This window comes from Ctenocephalides felis, unplaced genomic scaffold (genome assembly GCF_003426905.1).
Source record: "Ctenocephalides felis isolate EL2017-DRISC unplaced genomic scaffold, ASM342690v1 CF-g0.4_SCAFFOLD_01170, whole genome shotgun sequence".
Taxonomy (NCBI): domain Eukaryota; kingdom Metazoa; phylum Arthropoda; class Insecta; order Siphonaptera; family Pulicidae; genus Ctenocephalides; species Ctenocephalides felis.
Genome location: NW_020537324.1, coordinates 70,377,357 through 70,389,690, shown reverse-complemented (window position 1 = coordinate 70,389,690; position 12,334 = coordinate 70,377,357).

Here is a 12,334-nt window from a genome sequence, read left to right as displayed (position 1 = left end):
CATATATATAATCATATAAAAATAACTAAAGTGCTTTCTGGAATTTTATAGAAGTGATATCTATCCTAAATTCCGTGTTTAGTGACATTTTTTTTCAAAGTTTTTATTTTCCACGTCTACACGTGGGTGTTCCAGAAGTCAACATCAAGCCGAACTGGGGTGATAGTATTAACAGTAAATGTACTGAAAAAATTTAGAAAAGAAATATTCCCTCGTTGTTAGGAAACTATGAGCTTTCAAGTGCAATTTGAAGCTTTGTTGAAATTATGACAATTTTTGACGAATGCTTGTCAAGAGACAATATTCGGCGACATCTCCATGACGAGTATACTCGTCAATCACAGTTGACTGATGAATTAGGTGCTCCTCTCTGAATTTGAAGCAAGAACAAGTGGCCAGCTTACATTTACTCTAACCTTTAGTTACTTTTAATTAACTTCCTGAAGGAGAAGTTTATGTTTTCATAAAAAAATCCAATTCGCTAATTTTATGTTTTCACGACGTTTCAAGCCATTCTGAATCGAATGAGACCAAAATTTGGAAAAAGTATAAGTATGTGTGTGAACAGATTTTTTGCCGTAAATCGACGTTTTCTCAAAAACGGTTCGACCGATTTCAAAAATTTAAAAGCCATTCGATGTATCTCGATGAGGACTAGGGTTTCTGAGTTTTGTGCGACAATCGTCCAAGCCGTTTCTTTATAAATAGCAGAAAAGTGAAATATTTTTCGTCCATGTTTTAGCCCTCAATTCTGAATCGATTCTGAAAATTCAAAAACCGTTCGAAAGATATTGGTTGGGAATCGTGCTGACGATTTTTTTTATGATTTTTTTTGACTAAAATATTACGGCCCTACGACAATTCGTTTAGCTTTAAAAATTTGTCAAAGTTTGCAAAAATTTGTATAGTTTTTTTGGCATTTGTCAAAATTAGACCTTTCATCGACGTTTGCTCAAAAACGCCTGAACCGATTTCAGAAATTTAAAAGCAATTCGATGTATCTCAATGAGCACTATAGTTTGTGAGACGATCTGTCGAGCCGTTTCTTTGTAATTTGAAGAAGAGTGTTAAACTTTTCGTCCACATTTAAGCTCAAATTACCGAATCGATTTTAAAAAATCAAAAATTGATCGAAAGATATTAGTTGGGAATGATACTGATTAGTTTTAAGTGAAAATCTGCCGAGCCGTTTTCTTGTAATTAACTGTTGAAAAAAAAACTTAAGCCGATTATTATGGAACTTTTTTTGGCGACATACATCCTGGTCTTATAGATCTTACTGAAATATTACGGTCTTACGACAAGTAGTTTAATTTTGAAAATTCATCAAAGTTTGAGAAAATGAGTAGTTTTGTTGACGTTTGTTAAAATTAAAATTAGACGATTTACTTGGTATAACGTTAGAGTACTTGGTCTTAATGAACATACTAAACCATTAAAGTCCTACGGAAACTGGCCCATTTATAAAAATTATTGATTTTTGAAAATATTCCGACCGGGTTGACGTGTTCGATTTGTGTAATAAATCCACTTCGAATACTTTTATCAACTCATAAATTAATTTATCTATCATGGATTAAGTCGAATATATACACAAATCGGGAAGTCCATGTAACTTGCCTCAAGGCAAAATACCAATACCAACTAGTTTAAAATTGGGGTGAAAGATAATTACACAAGATATCTTGCTAGATCCTCTACTCTCTGACGTGATATTTTGTAATTTTCTGTCAAACCCCCTCTCTCTACAAGGCTCTCGTGATTAAAGGACGCCCCGTGGGCACTTCTTCCTTCCTAAATATATGGTCACCTTGCATTACTCAATTTTTATCAGAACGCATAATATTTGTTTACTTACGAATCCAGTTGTATTTAGTTTTTGACGGAATTGTTAACTTTCCACATCAGGATATTACTATCGCACAATATGTTTACAGAGTTCACATCGCAGTCGCTTCATTATTCAGCGGCTACACGCGGCGTGATCTACTGGCGGTTACATGATTCACAACTATCTACCTATTCACAAACAGGTGAATTGTTGATGCTGCCTCGGCGATTTCACGATTATCAAATAATGTTAAAAGATTAATAATAATCAAAAATAAGTTAACAAAAACCACTATACTGGAACGAATTAATGGCAATCCGATGTATTAATACGAGAAAAATTTCTTCGAGATACGAGCGTGGTTACGCAATGAAATAAACTCTTTTGTCGAGGTACCACTGTACATCTATATATATATATATATATATATATATATATATATATTAGCTGACCCGGCAAACATTGTTTTGCTAAGTAAGGTATATTCTAAACAATTTCTGGAGAATCAAAAATATTAATACTTTAAATGTATAAGGATGTGTTGTTTGAATGCTATATACAATGAGGTGTTATAAAAACAATTAACCACATTAGTTTTTCTATATTTTGTCAATACAATCAAACTGCAAGTTTTATACACTTTCTATAGAAAACATGGCATGCAAGCAAACCCAAGTCTTTTTTGGTCTTTCGACTTATTGATTACGTTTCAAGTTTTTCATATTCTTTTTGGATTCTGGATTTTGTATATAATTGTAAATAATACTACTGAGCTTATACAAAATTTTCAAATTTTTGCGAGGAGAGATAGAAAATGAATTAAGTACTTCTTCTTTGACCTGCTTTTTGAAAAGTTTCAAGTAACATTCGATGAATTAAAGTAAATTTAATAAAAAGTGTATATGTAGAGCAGGGCGAGGCACAAAGGTCGAATTTGACTTTGAGCAAATATAAACTATATTGTGAAAACCATAACAATTATATCACAACAAATAACACATATCAAACGAACAATTATCTGACTACGTTCAGTGAACTGCCTTCTACTTCATCATTGTAGAAAGTGCTTTTTTGATGTTTTTCAAAAATTTGTTATTTAGACCTTTTTACCCTATAGGTGGGGTAACTTGAAACGGGCAGGTGGCAAAAAGGTTTAAAGCCTTATTATAATTTTAAAGGTATTTTATAAAATAATTACATTTTAACTGATTTTCAAAGATTACCATTTATCCCCCGATAGCAAAGTCATAAGAATCAAGGTTATAGCTGGTTATACATCTTTTTTCTTCTACTTTCAAATATTGTTGTTAAACAATGCTTAACTTTACTGATTTTTGACACATCGGTGGTGGACCTTTTTAACCCCGGACCTTCATTTATTACTATCTATTCTTCGATAAATTCTGGGAAATTATAACTGAGAAAATGTTATTCGACAAAATGTTCCTTTGATCGATACCAAATTTAGGTTCTGAATTTAAATAACATAAATAAAAAATAATATAACCTAGATAATATTTCATAAATATCAATGAGTATATAATTATACAAATGAGATCGTTCCGGGCACCGTGTTTGAGAAAAATATGCCAAAAAGTGCATTTTCTTATTTACATTTAAAAAAGTTGATATTTTGAGTCTCTAGTAACACTTGCGGGCCGTTTAATAACGTTTTTGTGTAAATAAAACTACAAACAAAACTACTTACTACAATTTAATTATAATTAAATAATATTCACGTAAAACATCCTATTAAACGTAATTGAACATCATCTGTTAAAAACGTTTGACATTTCGCGTATTAGCCACCGTCTATTGTTTTATTCAAATCACGCTTCTACAAAAATTTTCAAATTAAAAATGTAAAGTATCTACGCGATTTTGAAATATTATCTCACCTTTCCGACCATCTCTGAATTGGCACGAATTTTTCAAGGCTAAGACTGGCCAAATCGGTTTAGCCGTTTTCGAGTTTTACCGAATCATTTGATCGAGAGATCCATTTTTATATATAAGATATATATATATATATATATATATATATATATATATATATATCCATTATAATTGGGAGTCGTTCTCCCAATCGTCCGTGACGACGGCGGGTGTATCGTTTTGAAATTGCGCGATGTAACGCAATTCATCTACATCGTTGGATGGTAGGTTTGCTTATTTGCGTATACGTACATACTGAGGAGCTGAGAAGTATATATATATATATATATATATATATATATATATATATATAATATGTGAGAGTCGGAGGCGTAGATGAGGACGTTCGGCACCATCTGGTTTCCGCTGCTGACCGACTGCGCTCATTAACCCGACGCCTGCTGCCAACTGCTTCGACCGGCCGCCAACTGAACCCTCTACTAGAGGATAGGCTGATGGGATAGGAGGCAAGGTAAGGTTAGTGATTAATAGAATTGTAATTTCATTATTAGCTATATTATTGTTCTTTTGCAAAACATTTTTTTAATTAATGGATGTATGTGTGTGTGTGCGTTCTTGTGTGCAGATACGGATTTTCGTCGACAATTTCGGGAACACCGATCAACAATAATTCAAAAAACATTCGATTTGTATTGTTAAGGAGACGTGCTGATTAGTTTTTGGCGAAGGCAGGTCTAGCTAGTGCTGGATTTACAGTAGGGGCAGTCGGGGCTACTGCCCAGGGCGGCAAGTTTTTGGGGGGCGGCAAAATTTGGATAGTGAGAAAAAAATTCTATACCATATAATTAATTCATTTTTTTATTTTAAGAAATATAATTAACAAAAGATTATACAAATGCAATGTAAAATTTGGAAATTTGGCTAATATAAACATTCGTAAATGAATTGAAAGTTTAAGAAAAATATGTTTTTCAGATCTCGAGCCCTCTTAAGATGACGAATTTGTGCACTTCCAAGATTATAGCGCCGAAAAAAAAATTAAATTAGTGACGCATGGCATTGTACCTTACGGCAAATTACTGAAACTTTTGTACTGAAAATTACATTTTGTAAAGCGCTTTAAAATTTTTTGAAAAATGATAAAAATTGAATTTAAAAAACTTTTTTTATATTTCGAAACTTTTTGAAAATTATTAACTTTTATTTATTAAATTTATCAAAATTTAATTTAATTAAATTTTATTTATCAAAATTGTCTCTACGTAGCTAAAGCAGGGCGATCGCTTTAACTTTAAGTTTAACTTTTTTTTTAATTTCAATTTTTGGTACGGGAAGTTCTTGCAATTTGCCTTAAGGCACGATGCTAAGCATCACGATTTATAGTATGTAATGCAATGAAATAGTTATTTTAATTTTAGAAAAATGATATATAAAAACTATTTTAAGTAAAAATTCTGGGATAAGGCGGCATTTTTGTCAGTGCCCCAAGGCGCCAAATTTCTAAATCCGGTTCTGGGTCTAGCCGTTCCGAAGACACGGGCAAAAAGTGCCAAAACCGTAACTTAGTTTTAATGAGAAAGGAGTATCCGATTTTAATAATTCAAAAAACAGTTTACTTACATTGACAAGATAAAATCTCATTGAATTTTTGGGAAGGCAGGTTCAACGGTTATGGACTCTCAATAAAAATAAATTAAAAAAATGTCATTTGGCGGTCAAAAATGTTGATTGGACATAATTATGTACATCAAAAAATCAGATATTTTAAAGAGATTTTAATACTGTGTACACATTTAATAAAACTATGCAAATAAATATTTTTTGTAATTTTTTTTGGATTCCGTACCAAGATTTTTACATACGGTATGAGAAGCAATTTGCCTTAAGGCACAATGCCATGCACCTCGCTACTTTATTTACTAAAATTGGTATAGGGAGCCTTGGTATATTACCATAGCAGTTTTTCCAATTTCGAGTACATCGGCCTGCCGTCTATTGGCTGGCCGTTATAAATAACAACCTACCACACTAGTACCGATGGTATACTGGTAGGTTTCAGTGTTCAGAATACACATCGCTCACAAATATCTTTAGAATTGAACAAGGATCACTTATTAACGTAACATGATGCATTGCCAGGCATTTATATATGCGGAGCGTTCGCCGCAAATGTACCATATATGTACGAGTATGAGTATATAGTGGGCCCTAGTTGTTTTAGTTTTCGCATACACAGAGAATAATTTAACGCTATTTGCGGAATAAATAAGTAAATTTGGCAATCTCATAGTAAGACTCACTATGATATATAATAATATCCAGGTGGAATCGTATTTATGCACCTTGGAATGTACGACAGGTAAAAATTACTATTAACCAGTTGACTGGTTATGAATATACTCATCATGAAAAATTTTGTGTATTGATGAGTGACCATTTGCTATTTAAATTGGAATTTCTGAGAAATTTATATACGTATCGGAAAGTTTACTCATTTTCCCTTAAGGCAAAATGCTACTTACAACTAGTTAACTTTCCGAAGGGGAAGTTTATGTTTTCATAAAAAATCTGAATCGCTAATTTTGTGTTTTCTCGACCATTCTGCCATCAAGCCATTCTGAATCGAATGAGCCCAAATTTGGAAAAAGTATGTGTGTGTGTGTGCGTGTATGTGAACAGATTTTTTGCCGTAAATCAACGTTTTCTCAAAAACAGTTCGAAAGATTTCAACCGTTCTGAAAATTCAAAAACCGTTCGAAAGATATTGGTTGGGAATCGTGCTGATTAGTTTTTGGTAAAGATTTTCTTGTAATGAAGTTTAAAAAATTTTTATTTACGGTAGATATCATAGTCTTCTAGATCAGGCATCGGCAACCTACGGCACGCGTGCCAGGCTTGGCACGCGACGGCGTTCTGCATGGCACTCTACAAAATATTCAGGGCAATCGCAAATATATCGAGACGAAGTGATTTAAATAAGAAAAAATGTTGAAATATAATTACTTATCTAATGTAGCTCGCTAATGTAATTCAATCTACATTGAAGCACTTAAAGATGAATTTTCCAGATGCAAAGACTTTAAAGCTTATGTGCCTAAATTTTCCTTCCTCATAAAACCAGATTTCATAGATCCATCAATAATACCGTTTGATTTTTCAATTTTTGAGTGGATGAATGTTGATGATTTTGAAATGGAAATTATGGAACTAATATCTTTAGAATTATGGAAAACAAAATTTAAGGAATTACGAAAAAATCAGGAAGACGACTCCATGGAAAATTAAATTGTTGGATGACATTGTCGGAAATATTTAATTGTTTAAAGAAAATTGCATGCGTTATCCTTTCACCTTTTGGTTCCACATATCAATTTTACACCCATTGTAGTATTTTTACACCCATTGTAGTATTGTTTACAAACATTGTAGTAATTTTACACCCATTGTAGTATTTTTACAAAAATTGTAGTAATTTTACACCCATTGTAGTATTTTTACAAAAATTGTAGTAATTTTACACCCATTGTAGTATTGTTTACAAACATTGTAGTAATTTTACTCCCATTGTAGTTTTTTTGCAAACATTGTAGTAATTTTACACCCATTGTAGTATTTTTACACCCATTGTAGTAATTTTACACCCATTGTAGTATTGTTTACAAACATTGTAGTAATTTTACACCCATTGTAGTATTTTTACACCCATTGTAGTAATTTTACACCCATTGTAGTAATTTTACTCCCATTGTAGTAGTTTTACACCCATTGTAGTAATTTTACACCCATTGTAGTATTTTTACACCCATTGTAGTAATTTTACACCCATTGTAGTATTGTTTACAAACATTGTAGTAATTTTACTCCCATTGTAGTATTTTTGCAAACATTGTAGTAATTTTACACCCATTGTAGTATTTTTACACCCATTGTAGTAATTTTACACCCATTGTAGTATTGTTTACAAACATTGTAGTAATTTTACTCCCATTGTAGTATTTTTGCAAACATTGTAGTAATTTTACACCCATTGTAGTAATTTTACACCCATTGTAGTATTTTTACACCCATTGTAGTATTGTTTACAAACATTGTAGTAATTTTACACCCATTGTAGTATTTTTACACCCATTGTAGTAGTTTTACACCCATTGTAGTAATTTTACACCCATTGTAGTATTTTTACACCCATTGTAGTATTGTTTACAAACATTGTAGTAATTTTACACCCATTGTAGTAATTTTACTCCCATTGTAGTAGTTTTACACCCATTGTAGTAATTTTACACCCATTGTAGTATTTTTACACCCATTGTAGTATTGTTTACAAACATTGTAGTAATTTTACACCCATTGTAGTAATTTTACTCCCATTGTAGTAGTTTTACACCCATTGTAGTAATTTTACACCCATTGTAGTATTTTTACACCCATTGTAGTAATTTTACACCCATTGTAGTATTGTTTACAAACATTGTAGTAATTTTACTCCCATTGTAGTATTTTTGCAAACATTGTAGTAATTTTACACCCATTGTAGTATTTTTACACCCATTGTAGTAATTTTACACCCATTGTAGTATTGTTTACAAACATTGTAGTAATTTTACTCCCATTGTTGTATTTTTGCAAACATTGTAGTAATTTTACACCCATTGTAGTAATTTTACACCCATTGTAGTATTTTTACACCCATTGTAGTATTTTTACACCCATTGTAGTATTTTTACACCCATTGTAGTATTGTTTACAAACATTGTAGTAATTTTACTCCCATTGTAGTATTTTTGCAAACATTGTAGTAGTTTTACACCCATTGTAGTATTTTTACACCCATTGTAGTAATTTTACACCCATTGTAGTATTTTTGCAAACATTGTAGTAATTTTACACCCATTGTAGTAATTTTACACCCATTGTAGTATTTTTACACCCATTGTAGTATTTTTACACCCATTGTAGTATTTTTACACCCATTGTAGTATTGTTTACAAACATTGTAGTAATTTTACTCCCATTGTAGTATTTTTGCAAACATTGTAGTAGTTTTACACCCATTGTAGTATTTTTACACCCATTGTAGTAATTTTACACCCATTGTAGTATTTTTGCAAACATTGTAGTAATTTTACACCCATTGTAGTAATTTTACACCCATTGTAGTATTTTTACACCCATTGTAGTATTTTTACACCCATTGTAGTATTGTTTACAAACATTGTAGTAATTTTACACCCATTGTAGTAATTTTACACCCATTGTAGTATTTTTACACCCATTGTAGTATTGTTTACAAACATTGTAGTAATTTTACTCCCATTGTAGTATTTTTACAAACATTGTAGTAATTTTACACCCATTGTAGTATTTTTACACCCATTGTAGTAATTTTACACCCATTGTAGTATTGTTTACAAACATTGTAGTAATTTTACTCCCATTGTAGTATTTTTGCAAACATTGTAGTAATTTTACACCCATTGTAGTATTTTTACACCCATTGTAGTAATTTTACACCCATTGTAGTATTGTTTACAAACATTGTAGTAATTTTACTCCCATTGTAGTATTTTTGCAAACATTGTAGTAATTTTACACCCATTGTAGTATTTTTACACCCGTTGTAGTATTGTTTACAAACATTGTAGTAATTTTACACCCATTGTAGTATTTTTATAAACATTGTAGTATTTTTACACCCATTGGACTTATGTACATCAAATTATCAGATATTTTATAGAGATTTTAATACTGTGTACATATTTTGTGTAATTTTTTTTTGGGTTCAGTACCATGATTTTTAATTTCAGTATGGGAAGTTCTAGCAATTTGAATTAAGGCACGATGCCATGCACCCCACTAGTTAATAAAAATGTTTAAAAGATAAATTTGGTTATAATTCTTTTCCCACAGAACCTGGTTATATATTTCAGAATTCAGGCGGCACCCTTAATCATATTGGTAGAGTGGCTCGGCACACCACAGTTAAAAGCTTGCCGACCCCTGTTCTAGATTATTCTAAAATATTACGCCCTACGACAACTCGTTTAGCTTCAAAAACTCGTCAAAGTTTGCAAAAATTGGTATCGTATTTTTTGTATTTATCAAAATTAGACCTTTCATCGACGTTTGCTCAAAAACGCCTGAACCGATTCCAGAAATTTAAAAGCCATTCCATGTATCTCAATGAGCACTATAGTTTGTCAGTTTTGTGAGACGATCTGCCGAGCCATTTCTTTGTAATTTGAAAAAGAATGTTAAACTTTTCGTCCACATTTAAGCTCATCCTACCGATCCGATTTAAAAAAATCAAAAACTGTTCGAAAGATATTAGTTGAGATTAATACTGAATTATTTTAGGTGAAAATCTACCGAGCCGTTTTCTTGTAATTAACTGTAAATTAACTTAAAAAAAATTTAAGCCTTTTTTTATGAAACTTTCTTTGGCGATGTATATTATGGTCTTATAGAACTTACTGAAATACTATGGCCTTACGGCAAGTAGTTTAATTTTAAAAATTCATCAAAGTTTGAGAAAATGAGCTATTTTGTCGACGTTTGTTAAAATTAATATTAGATGATTTACTTGGTATAACGATAGATTACTTGGTCTTAATGAACATACTAAACCATTAACGTCCTACGAAAACTGGTTCAATTATAAAAATTATTGATTTGTGAATATTTGCTTTTAGAAAATACTCCGAGTTAACGTGTTCGTTCGTTTTCAATTATGTGTAATAAATCCATTCATAAATTATTTTTGTTTATTATTGATGTAACTTGCCTCAAGGCTAAATACCAATATCAACTAGTTTGCACATGTATTTATCAACAACATTGCATAAGCAAGGGTAAGAATATTAATATTTTGATTGAATTTATTATCTCACAATAGACATCGTTTACCTTGATTAGCAAAACTACTGACTCTTTTCACCCGAGACAGTATGATGTAATTACTATATAAATCCCTCTCAAACTTCAATCTAACTTACATAATTTTATTTTCTCTCGGAATATAAAAATTAGTGTAGTTTTGAAAAACATCAAATTAGTGTCCATGTATACTACGGCTGACTCGTGCATTTAACATTTTGCCGGTCATTCGTAATTCAGAAAACTAATTTTATTTCACTGTGTCGTTTCGCATAAAGTTTTCCTTTGACATAGGATGGATATTCGGACGACTATATGATGGATGAATTAAAAAGAACTGCATAAATGATGACTGGAACTGGGGATAGGTACATGACACACTTTTGAAAATTACCTGAAAATATTTCAGTCGGGTACGAATTTATTTCGTGCACTGATGAAAAGGATCCAACAGTAACTACTTTGATTAAAGTGATAAAGAACGATTGATAAATTATTTTAACATAGTGTCTCTTTAATAATTAACTTCCCGTAGGGTAGTTATAGTAATGGGCCGAAAACCGAAAATGAAAATGAAAGTTTCTGAACATTTTGGCATACCTCAGAAAAAACGGATGTGTGTGTGTCCAGTCACGTTTTCGGGCGCACGGATCAACCGATTTGAATGGTTTAAAAAACATTCGATCCCTATTGATAGGGAGATGTGCTGATTAGTTTTTGGCAAAGGCAGGTCCAGTCGTTATGGAGATACGAAGCAAACAGTGCAGAAAATACAAATCGAGTTTTTGAGAAAACGGAGTATCGGATTTGAATGATCTAAACAACATTCAATTTGTAATGATTGGGAGAAGTGGTGATTAGTTTTTGGCAAAGGCAGGTCCAGCCGTTTCGGAGATACAGGGTTAAATGTGCAAAAAATTGCAGTTTTTGAGAGAACTAAGCGTCCGATTTGAATGATCTGAAAAACTTTCTGCTTGTGTTGACAAAACAATTGCTTTTGAGGATAAACAAATTTTACATCTTTTTTATTTTCCATAAAATATTTTTGTAATTTTGGATTAAAAATTCAAAAAATTATTCAGGCTAAGCACAGTCTAAGCGCCACTCTGGTACAAATGTTTACCCAGGTGCGTTTAGGCTGTTTATGTACTGGAGCGATTTTCCAGTTTTGTGAAAAATCGTATTGAAAAATGTGAAAATGCCGCCAAGCTAAGCACAGTATAAGTGAAAATGCCGCTTAGAATTATTTGCAAATGCATTTAGACTGTGACTAAACGGGAGCACTTTTTCAATTTTGTGTAAATTATGCAACTATTTTTTTGAAATTGAATTCGAAATGAAATGACGATTGTTAATGTTCTGGAGATAAATTGATTAATGATTTACATTTGATTTGCTCAGATATAACAAGATAGCAAAAATAATGAAAATTACAGTATTTGTAATAATATATTTGAAAACGTTTAAAATTTCTCGAATATTTCATTACAGTACGGGAAGTTGCAGGAATTTGCCTTGAGGCACGATGCCATACACCACTAGTTTTAGAATATGATTATTGCCTATATTAAAATTTGCTAACCATTTAACTGTGGCGCCCACATCTAACATTGCGCATTTATAAAATTGAAAATTTTTATAGTAGGGTAAGTTATAGTAATCGCATAAAAATCGAAAATAATTTTTTTTATATATCTTTACGTTTCATAGGTTTCTGAACATTTTTGTACT